Source organism: Cornus florida, unplaced genomic scaffold, assembly GCF_030987335.1.
Source record: "Cornus florida cultivar Cherokee Brave unplaced genomic scaffold, ASM3098733v1 CherokeeBrave_3.0.0_Hap2_Chr04, whole genome shotgun sequence".
NCBI lineage: Eukaryota > Viridiplantae > Streptophyta > Magnoliopsida > Cornales > Cornaceae > Cornus > Cornus florida.
The window spans coordinates 55596618-55609225 of NW_026775574.1; the positions used below are offsets into that span (position 1 = coordinate 55596618).

A 12608-nucleotide genomic window follows, 5' to 3' on the forward strand; every position below is an offset into this window, starting at 1 on the left:
CCTCCATGAATGACCTTGAAAAACTAGGCTTGTGGGAGCCTCCATTAGATGAGAACACTAACCCTAATTTTCTAGAGAGAGAAAATTTATTCCTTTTTCCTTCTCATAAAAATCACCCCTAAAATACACATAAACCATGTATATTTATAGGTAACATAAAGGTAAAGAAAAGGAAACAACTAATCCTTCTCAATCTCTAATTCACATGTATCAAATCTAATATGATTCCAATATCAAGTTGGGCTATGAGTGAGAATCCATTGGGCCTATTATTTTATTGGCTACAATGAATTAATAATTGGCCCGGTCCATGGACCCAATTTAATTAATTCATAAATTAATTTCTACTCCACTAAAAGAAATTAATTGAACTCCAATTAAATAATAAATAACCACTAAGTCAATATTGCACTTTGACCCCTCTATGCATAATTAGTTATCGGATAAATAATGTCATCAATCCGACTACTTAATTAATATATTTATTTTGGTACCTTTGATTATTTCTGGCTTGATCACAATAAAACATTTGTTTGACAAAAAAATAATAATTTAATAAATAAATATATAATAAATCATTTTGTCTAAAAACATACGAAAGCCTTCGAATTTACTTTGTGATCAACCATAATCAATACAAAATAAATACAAGTAGCAATGATGCAAATATTGAAAATATAACCCTCTAACTATTAATTACATAACTACCCAAAGTGTCGGTCTAAGGATTCCAAAAAATCCGCCGAACAAATCAAAGCAATTATTAATTAATAAAAGAGTCTATAATTTTCTCATGCTTAAGGTCAAATGCTATGACGGTGCTAGGGAGCAATTGCATACGACGGCTCTCGCAATATATCTCAACCTAACGCGGATCCCGTTCAAGTCTTAATTAATTATGAGTCCATCCATAATTACCGACTATGAACAATTTATAATTACTATGTATATATCATGCATTGATTGCCATCACATACATATATATAAATATTTCTTGTAATCACAGGGACACTATCAATTTCATAGTGAATCGAAACATAATACATTGAATTCACCAATTATATAAATCATAAATATTTCAGATATGTCAGGAACATATGTCACTTTAATCCAGATAGGAATTTGCTATGCCAGGGCATATAAATCCCAACAGCTCCCACTTGCCCTCATAGCCAATTCAAATTGCACTTAACTCCAATGTTATCCAGATGATCATCAAAATTATTGATCAATGACACCTTTGATAATGGATCAACAAAGTTGTGTTCCAATGCAATGTTCTAGCTACAAGTACATTTTCTTGCCGGACAATTTCATGTAGAACATGATACTTCTTCTCAGTGTATCTTGTTCCTCTATAGAACCTTGGGTCATTGGTTTGGACTACTTCTGCACTATAGTCACAACATAGCTCAATAGGCAAGCTAGTATACTCCACAACCTCTAAATCAGTGAGATCAAACCGATAGGCTTCCTTTGCCGCCTTTAAGGCTGCAATATATTCCACCTGCAGGTTTGAGTCAGCAGTTGAAATCTGCTTAACAATCTACCAACTGATTTCCCTTCCATTAAGTGAACATACACAAAGTCATGAACCTCATAGTATCTACTTCTGATTGAAAATCAAAACTAGCATACTTGACTAGGACCATATCATCACATCCATAAATGAGTATGATATCATTGATTCTCCTTAGGTACTTATTGATATTTTTCACAACAGACCAGTTATCAAGTCCAGGATTGGACTGATATCATCTAACTATCCCTACAATGTAGCGGATGTCCTGTTCGGTATAGACCATGGCATATATGAGACTCCCATATGCCAAAACATATAGTTCCAGCCTCATTTGCTCAATCTCCTCTGCTAGTCTTGGAAAACTACTTACTAGAGAGAGCAATCCATATCAATAAAGCAAGAACTCATTCTTTGAGTTATGCATACCAAACCTGGTCAAAACTTTTCCAATGTAGGATTATTAAGATAAGCCTATTTTCATTTTAACCTGATCTTGCAAAAGCTTGATCGTAGGAATATAGCTTACATCTTGAAAATCCTTTATTTAAAAGTAATTGAACAACTACCTCTTTATCGATGACAAAACTTTTACATCATTCTAAATGAGTAGGATGTCATATATAAATATAGAATCAGAAAAATAATGACATTCTCTTGTACACCCATGATTTATTCACTAAAAAAAAAATCTTTTGGTATCTTTTTGTAGATTAACTTGCCTTCCATAGGAATCACCCTACTAGAAAGTTCTACAAGATCCCAGAATTTATTAGAATACATAGATTCCAATTCTGATTTCATAGTAACTCGCCAAAACGATCTGTATCCATATCGGTTCACGCTTCCGTGTAGCTTACTGGGTCCAACTCATGTTTAACAGGGATGTCCATAATGGTCTCACCTAAAACCATGATTCTGTCGGATTGGATAATAATCCCCCCACTACATTAATGGACCGATGCAGGAATCTGTGTACCAGATGATGCTTACGCATCAATAGGGAATTCATTTATTATTCTCAATCTATATTATAATAAGTGTGTTCATATGTGGTACATCTGGTACTCATTCCATATTCTCTAACACTATGCTACTAGGTATATGATTCATAATATGATTCTCCTATAGATAAACAGTGAGTGTAAACAATCAACTTTTATCATTAAGATCATAAAATAATCCGTCCTAGTGACCTTTAGAGTAGCTATCAAATCTATCATACGTATAATCTATTTCCAACTTACTTGTCCATATCAAGCGCACATGTGCAAGACTACCCCATATGCGCATGTGATTCAAACTAAGATTTAGTCAAAAACACAGCTCAACGGTATCCGTGAGACAGACTAAGATGGAATGCAGTTCATAATACGCATCGATATCATTAATGCTAAACTCTTAAATGAAAGAGATAATGTGGCATAACTGATCATAGATCTAACCATGTTAAGTGGAATTCTGTTATTCCTATTTGACACCTAAATGCATTTAGCGTTAATTGCGGAAAACTGATACACAACACCCTCATTGACCATATAGTCTTTGCACTATCCAAAGAAATACTCATATCCTCGATCAGATCGAAGTGTCTTGATAAGTTTACCTAATCTGTGCTCCACATCAGTCTTGACCCTCTCGGAATATACCAAAAGTATAAAACTTGTGTCGCAACAGGTAAATTTATCCAAAACGTGAGTAATCTTGCTTGGATGTTCATAAGACCACACGTGTCAGTATGTACCGACTCCAATTATCCTTTATGTCTATTTCATCTGGCTGATTAAGCCCTAAGAGTTATCTATCCTTCAAAACAGGGTTCACAAGTTTGGATTAGGCTCCTCTGCCTCACCAGGTAATTAACCTTCTTTGACCAATCTTTGAATCTCATTTTGACTGATTATAACCCAAAAATAGACACTAAAAATACAATGAGTCAGGAATAACAATTTTTCTCTTAACATTTAATCTAGAATATGCAACATTAGTTTTTACATCCTGCAAATCTTAAGAGTTTGTGATTATAGTATATTAACCATCTTTCAATGCACCAAAAGCAATCGCATATCTATTCAATTTTATAAAACCAGTTTTACAAAATAACAACACAGTTTTTATAAACCAAAAGTGAAATAAGAATGAGATTGCGTTTCACTTCTGTGCATAAAGATAGTTCTCTAATACTAATATCCTCATACTCTCTAATTTCAGATGTAATACTCCCACTGACTTAACTACAACCTTGGCATCAGGTCAAAAGATAAATATATATCCATATCATCAAGGCTTCTGGATTCCTGAAATCCTTACAAAAAATTGCAAACATGTTTAGTGGCTCCAGAATCTATCCATCAGGAATTAATAGACGCAACCACATAACATGGCTCAATGATTAAATATATATTTTCCTATGCCACGTCATTGCTTAAACAGTTCGTCCTTTAGTGTTTTAGTTAGCGACAAAAGAAACAGTTTTCTTCGCCCTCAACATACACTGCCTTATTCCCTTTAACCTTTTTGAATACCCATGTTTTGTGCTAGCCTAGTCCTATTATCATCTTTCTTCTTTACTTTGCCCGTCCACTTGGGCTTAGAAGAAGATGGTATAGACTAGGTTAGATTGATAGGAACGCCCATACTCTTGGTTATCCCTTCATCTGTTACCAATTCTATAAGAATATCAGCGAGTGTGAACTCAAACTGATTCCTTATTTAGTTCACTCTAACAGAGTCGAACGAGTTTGGTAACTAGATAATAATCATGTCAACTTGAAACTTACCACTCAAGTCAGCCCTTTTAATCTCCAGCTAATTTTTAAATAATAAACAATCATTTTCCAAAATTCGATTTCATACTGGAGTTCCTTAGGCTATCTTGATGCTATTCAAGTCTGATATAGTACTTTGGCATACTCACTATCTAATCTCACCAAAACATCTCTTTAAGTATCCTAAAGTAAAGGAATTAGGTATAGGAGTATTAAATACATTTCGTACCCTTACGTTGTGAATAAAATATCTAAGTTCATTTTCCAGTCATTATAAATGAGGTCCAAACACATTGAATATGTAAGCAAGCAGATAAAATGGATAAGACATAAATAATCTGAATATAAATGCATTTATACAATATGCAAGGTGAATTATTAATACTGTCATGCATATTTAAAATTAAAATGAGTTTGTTAACCACATAATATAATAAATCTCAATCGAACAAGAGATCATTATTATTATTGGTGAACAATCCCTTTTAATTAATGCGGGTCCCTCAACTCTGTAGCATAATAAATCAACCAATCAATATGTCAATAACTTATCCTGTTAGAGGAGTTCATTATTACTATTGTTGAGATTCATTTACTATTAGGCGAGCACTTCCATTAAAATAGTATGTGGGTCCCTTAACCACTGCATGAAAAATCGAATAACCAATACGCCAATAACTTATTCGGTTGGCGAAGTTCATTATTGCTATTGGCGGGCAAATCCCATCATTTCCATATCTCTTAAGACAATGCCTTGTCTATCTATATGAAATGATTCCCGATTATGTTTAGCCTTTCTAAAATCACCTAGTATAGACCACTCCGTTGGGGAGCTAACACTATTGATTTTAGATTGAGTGTATAACGTTATTAATGCTCTAATGAAAAATAAAACATTAAATATCTTGTCATTATAATCTAGACTCTTTAAATCATGCGTAGGGCCTTATTTTTAAAGATCTAATTACAATGAACATTTAATATTATTATTTTCATGAGATAACCATTCTTGTAATATTAAGACTCTTCAAATCATGCGTAGGGCCATATTTTTAAAGATCTAATTACAATGGTGTTAATAACAAAGGCCATGGGGCAATGTATAAAAATCCCCGCTCCCACTAAATTTTTAATCATTCATAATTAGGGATTTCATTTTATTCATTTACATGATATAATGCATGCAAAACGTCTTGATTTTAATCCAATTAAATTTAGAAAATATTTGGACTTTAAATGATTCACTAATATTTAATTTGAAGCACACATTAAAAAATAATTTACAAAAAATAATTTTGCGTTTCCCAATAAGTGCCCTCAAATTAATTAGTAATCAGATCCACTTAATTTTCATAATTTAATGAATATAAATCAAGTCATTTAATTAAATATCATGGATCCAATGCATGAACAAGAATAATTAATAATTATTTATTCCATACATTTCATACATCACATAAATGATCAAGCAAATAAAAAATGGCCAATGGAATCAGCTTTTAATATCTAAAACCTATTCTTGCTGTGCGGGCGTCCTACAACAGTCTGTAAACATCCATAGGAAGCTTGTACGCGTTAGGAGAAGTAAAATACTGCTTGAAACGAACCCCGAGGACCCCACACGCGCTCACACGCTCCTAGAGCAAGCAGAAGGACAACACACGAGCCCCCATGCACTCCCACGCGCTGGCACGCGCCTGGGACGCGCCCCCACGCGCTGGCACGCGCCAGGGGCGCGTAGGACGCGCCTGCACGCGCGTGGAGGAGTGTGGCTTTGGCTGACATAGTCAGCGCGTGAGCTCCACGCGCCTGAGGTGCTTACTTGGTCAGCGCGTGAGCTCCACGCGCCTTGTCATTTTTTTTTCCCAGCTATGACGGCGCGTGATCTTCACGCGCGCTTCTTGTGAGGCTGCATACCATCCTCTATGTAGGTGCGCTGCACCTTATTAACTCCAGGGCTGACTTTGATCCAAGGGTCCTGATAGCGGTTGCACCAAATTCTGGTGTACCGCGAAGCATGTGATCATCAGTCCTCCTATCTCCGGCCAATTCCTCGCCACCGGCAATTTTCCGGTCGCCGGAAAAACGCCGAAAATTCCAGAAAATATTTAAAAAATTCCAGAAAATATAAATTAAGCCAAAAAAATTCCAGAAAAATTCCAAAAAATGCCGGAAAAATTCCAAAAAATTCATGAAGCCTAATTTAACCCTTTTAGACCTTCTTGAAGCTTCATACCACCCTTTGATGAATATTACATGGCTTTAAATAAATTTACAATTTGAAATACAATGAAAAAAATTAAATTACATCATTGAACTTTCAAACGGCTAAATCAAAGCCTTAATTACATTCATCCAAAAATAAAATTACATTCCAATAACCTATAAGCTTCATCCATGGCCAACCATTCATCAACATTCATCCAATCACAAATATACATACATCATGATCATATAAAAATATATACATATGCATATATAAATTTGGATCCATAAATGATGATTTTCATAAAATCATAATCTCTAGTAATGAATCAAACCATGCTCTGATACCACTGTTGGGAAACGTGCTAGTTTTAAAAACTTTTCGAGGGATTTTAATTCATAGATCTTGATTCATTACATAGAGACAAGTTTTATGCAAAAATAAAACATGATATATCATTCAATTAAAAGATTGAATACTTACATCAAGGTTTGAGTAAACCTTAGATCTCTCCTCTAAAGTGAATGTTCTCACTTATTGTAGATCCCTTTTGCTAGACACCTTTTCCATAGATCTCCATCTCCATCTTCTTGGTAATGGTCTTGCCTTTAGTAATCACTCATAAGCCTCCATGAATGACCTTGGAAAACTAGACTTGTGGGAGTCTCCATTAGATGATAACACTAACCCTAATTTTCTAGAGAGAGAAAATTTATTCCTTTTTCCTTCTCATAAAAATCACCCCTAAAATACACATAGACCATGTATATTTATAGGTAACATAAAGGTAAAGAAAATGAAACAACTAATCTTTCTCAATCTCTAATTCACATGTCTCAAATCTAATATGATTCCAATATCAAATTGGGCTATGAGTGAGAATCCATTGGGCCTATTATTTTATTGGCTACAATGAATTAATAATTGGCCCGGTCCATGGACCCAATTCAATTAATTCATAAATTAATTTCTACTCCACTAAAAGAAATTAATTGAATTTCAATTAAATAATAAATAACCACTAAGTCAATATTGCACTTTGACCCCTCTATGCATAATTAGTTATCGGATAAATAATGCCATCAATCCGACTACTTAATTAATATATTTATTTTGGTACCTTTGATTATTTCTGGCTTGATCACAATAAAACATTTGTTTGACAAAAAAATAATAATTTAATAAATAAATATATAATAAATCATTTTGTCTAAAAACATACGAAAGCCTTCGAATTTACTTTGTGATCAACCATAATCAATACAAAATAAATACAAGTAGCAATGATGCAAATATTGAAAATATAACCCTCTAACTATTAATTACATAACTGCCCAAAGTGTCGGTCTAAGGATTCCGAAAAATCCGCCGAACAAATCAAAGTAATTATTAATTAATAAAAGAGTCTATAATTTTCTCATGCTTAAGGTCAAATGCTATGACGGTGCTAGGGAGCAATTGCATACGACGGCTCTCGCAATATATCTCAACCTAACGCGGATCCCGTTCAAGTCTTAATTAATTATGAGTCCATCCATAATTACCGACTATGAACAATTTATAATTACTATGTATATATCATGCATTGATTGCCATCACATACATATATATAAATATTTCTTGTAATCACAGGGACACTATCAATTTCATAGTGAATCGAAACATAATACATTGAATTCACCAATTATATAAATCATAAATATTTCAGATATGTCAGAAACATATGTCACTTTAATCCAGATAGGAATTTGCTATGCCAGGGCATATAAATCCCAACAAAGATTCCCAACTGACGCTTTCAGGCTTACTGATTTCTTCAAGCACAATGCTCAGGACTATAGAAGCCTTTATTTCGTAGCTGAACCGGGCTGTATTAAACTCGATGGGGAAGTCATCTTAAATCTAGAGTTACATTCATGGTCATTTTGCATTCTTCTCTTTTTATTTGCACAGAAAACCCTGAATTCCATTAAGGTATTTGTTCTACACTTCTTAGAATAACAAAAAGTTGTTATTTTTTCCATCTTTTTTTCTCTTGCGTATTTTTTTTTCCACACGGTTTACAATGCAACCAAACAAGTTGGGAAATGAAATGCCCTTTAATTTTATTTTATTTTATTATTTTATTTTATTTTTTTCTTTTCCTTCTTGGTTTCCAAGTTCCAAATGGATTCTCCAACTGCTGAAGCTCCAACCTTTTTGAAGGTTGTTGAATCTATTAGCGTACCACCCTTTCATTGTTTTTGACATTCCTTGGACATAATTATTTGTTTTTGTGAATTCATATCTTAATGAACCACACAAGCACATGTAATTCTGCTTTGCATAAGTTATTAAATTACTTTTATTTGTTTGATTAAATTCTACATATGTTTGTAGATCTAGATATGTTCTGCCTACAATGTGGTTATCAATAACAGACTTCTTGATGTACAGGAAAAGAATCTATTCACTTTGGGTCTTGTGAGGCCAATAGATCCAGATTGCGACATCTTTGGCTTTGAACTGAATTACTGTATGTGGTGCTTCAGCATCAATTCCTTGAACACCAATAGGGTGTTTCATATGTGCTGTAAGAGTACTCAGGTGTTGCCTGAATTTCTTATTGCATCCAATTTTATGCATTTTCCATACTCCATTTATTTCATTGTAAAAATTGTATGGAATACCAGGATTCCTCAATGCTTTATTAGTTGCAGTACTTGTGCACGTAGGAAGAAATAAAAACTAGAATCATGTTGGAGCTCACATGGACTAGAGCATGTCGTGAACTTTGACAAGTTCAGCTATTTAATACTATGATGAACTAGGCAATTGACTAGCAATTTTCGAAACTGTTAGCATATATGATAGCCACGATTTATGGAATGACCTACCATATTAGCATATATTTGATTTAATTTCTTTTCTTGTAATATGAACATGTGCTCTTATTTTATCTATAAATACTATGAATGAGTGATTGATATCATTCAAGCCTTTGCATATTATAAATCTCATTCAAACCTTTTATATATTTCTCTTCTCTTTCTTCTATATTGTATTTCTACTGAAACACATGCAGACTTCTGATAGCATCATTTTGGTGATTACTCAACTACAATGTGGCCACTAGCTTATATGAATTTGGCTTCTTTTTGCAATCATTGTTTGGTTCTGTGGTAGAAACCCAGCCTAACAAGTGTGAGCATCTGTTTTTTTACTCCGCCCCAACTGTGAGCATGAGAGAATTGAGAATTGAGATGAAGAGTTTATGTTTTTCTCTATCTAATTTCAATTAGACAGAGACCTAAAATTTGGCATATTTTTCCAGTGTTTATTGTGAGCATGAGAGAATTGAGATGAAAAGTTTATGTTTTTCTCTATCTAATTTCAAGTAGCAAAAGCAATAAACACTGGAAAAATATGCCAAATTTTAGGTCTCTGTCTAATTTCCTCTCTGAGAATCTAATGACGTTTTTTCATTCAGTTAGTGTGCCAAGGCCACGTTGAGTCATTGCACCTGTGACGGAGATATTTGTAGGGGTGGGTGTGTGTTCATGTTCATGTTCAAGTTCAATTCTTATTGGTAATTCATGGCCCCCTCCCAAAATAGAGAAATATAATAATTGTCTCAATAATTTTAAGTATTATTATTTTTGAAATTCCTGACTTGTGACATCTATGGATGTTTTTGCACAGGATATATGGATGTGAGTGGTGGTTCTGACACCGGAAAACTTACGTAGAATCACAAAATGGGAGCCTGATGCAACCGAGAAACTCTATCCTTGATTATTTGGCGCATATCTTATACTAGGTGACATACTTTGCTCTTGTCTCATATCTGTTCAACATTAGAAACCACTGGAATTTCATGCAGTATTTATATGTTGCGTACAAGTTTACTGTAATTCTTGTGAGCAAAATGATTTATATATTTTTAACTCTAGTCGGAGTGGGACGAGTTTTGTATTAAAAAATAGGTTGTTGGTTATGTTTGAATGTGATAATGCCAGAGAATTGGGATTAAAAGTTATGTTGTTCTCTTTTTGGAGGGAGGGGAAGCTGCTTTCAAGTTTCAGTAAGTTTTCGAAGCCACCAACATGGAATTCACAAATAAATGCTCTGTAGGTTAATAAAATTTTTTGCTTTTTTATGATATGAAACTGATAAATGTATGCAGTCTTCATATCAGAAGTTGTTCTTTAGCTTAGATGATCAATTGATAGATGTTGTAGATGTACTAACAGTACACCAAGTAAAACAATACATCCATATAGAAATAAACAGGTTCTATTAGACATATTTAAATCTCTGTTTTGTTCCCTTACGCCAGAAATCCTTTGATTGCATGCTTCCATTGTCATTCAAACACATTTTTGTTTTCAGAACTTAGAAAAAAGGATGGTTCTTGTATATGCTGATATTCAATCTGCTACGTAATTCAATTTATGAAATCTTATGTTTGCACAATGACTTTATATTACAGAATATGCATTGATCTTTATATATGAAGTGTCTTCCCTATTCTTTGCGCTCTCCTAGCTTGCTTCGAATGGATTCTACTAATTCTACTGTATACATACCAATGAGATACCAAGTAACACCTGCTAAAATGACCGGTAACCAGGAGCTATTGACAATGCCCAACGCGAATGATCCGCCTATGTGCTCTTCCAATCCACCAGTAATTGCCTCTTCAATCTGCAGGCGTGCTAAAACTGCCGCGATTGTGGCTGCCCCCATAGGAACAGCCCAAGTGAAGGGGCTGCTCGGGGTTCTCTTCCGTGCTATAAATTCTTTGTTGTTGTTTGCTTGATTCGGTTCCTTTGGAGGGAAGACTCTAAGGCATGAGCTCGAGAACCAGCTTTGTCATTGGTAGGCTCGGGAAGAATGAGAGTCGATGGAGTCCAGTACTCCTCATTCAGATAACTTGATGAGATCCCAGAAATGCGTTTCACATTCTGCCTGGCTTGTTTTCTAGCAGCCACAGCATCACGAAGTTTTTTGATGTCTGGTTCAGTGGATTTTCGGGCAATGTGTATCAGATTTTGGGGAGTTTGTGTGGAAGCTCCTCCTACAGAAGAGGGTGATTGCCAGTACAACCAATTGGAGATCGCTCTGATTGCCTGAAAAGCTGAAATTCTTGATTCTCTTCCGTCTTCTGATACCTAAAGTTACATGTTTCGCGGTTAAAATGGTATTTGACAGCAGAAGAAACACAAATTTGAATAGGAAGAGAAAATATATATGGTGGACCCCATTCTTTTGGGAAAAAGGTAAGAATGACAGTTTTAGCCAATATTTTTTTTATATAAAACCTTCACCAATCAAATTACCTTGGATTGTTTCATGGAATCTTTGTCCATGGCATCTTGAAATCTAGACTGAAATTTCTCCACATCAACGAATATATTTGAGACACGTGTACCGACGCATTTCCTGCCCCAACTCTGACATTGCCACGTGGCTGCTTCGACATTAGGAATTCCAAGGGTGGCAGGTTAGACCTCTCTACAACCCTAAGTTCAATCCACCAAAAAAAAAAATCTAAATGATCAGCAAAAACCACAATGTTACTTTCACTAGCCATAAATACATTGCAGTTTTTGGTTGAATTGCTCTATACCACGAGATGAGAACACTAATGTAGATGACATAGAGAATGCAGCAAAAGTTGAAATGCAAATAAACCTACCCTTTTTCTTTCTATGTTTTCTTTTCTGTTTAATTGTTTTTATCTGATTTGCAAACTCAAACTATATATATATATATATATTTCCTTAATAATGTGCAGATTCAACCCATCCACTGGTCACTTCAGCGAAACTCGAATCAACAACCTAAATGTGCTCCTATACATATATGTGTATACAGTGGCGTAGCCACAGAGGGACAACTTTTAATTTTTTAAAATTTTATATGAAAGATTTTTATATTTGTATAATTGCCCCCTCTAAAATTTGACAATGCGCGCGCGCACACACACAAACACACATATATATAACCAAAAGCCCATTCACGATTTTTACACAAAAAAAAAAAAGAATATAATCATGGCATAATTGTAAATATATATAATATATCTATCAATTTATCACTTTCCCAAAAAATATAATATTTTTTTTTCACT

The 12608-nt window shown here is 34.3% G+C and overlaps 1 pseudogene; it reads right to left on the minus strand.

Annotated features, from left to right (window-relative positions):
- Window positions 1–10867: 10867 nt before the first annotated feature.
- Window positions 10868–11844, minus strand: LOC132304982 (chaperone protein dnaJ C76, chloroplastic-like; annotated as a pseudogene).
- Window positions 11845–12608: the final 764 nt, after the last annotated feature.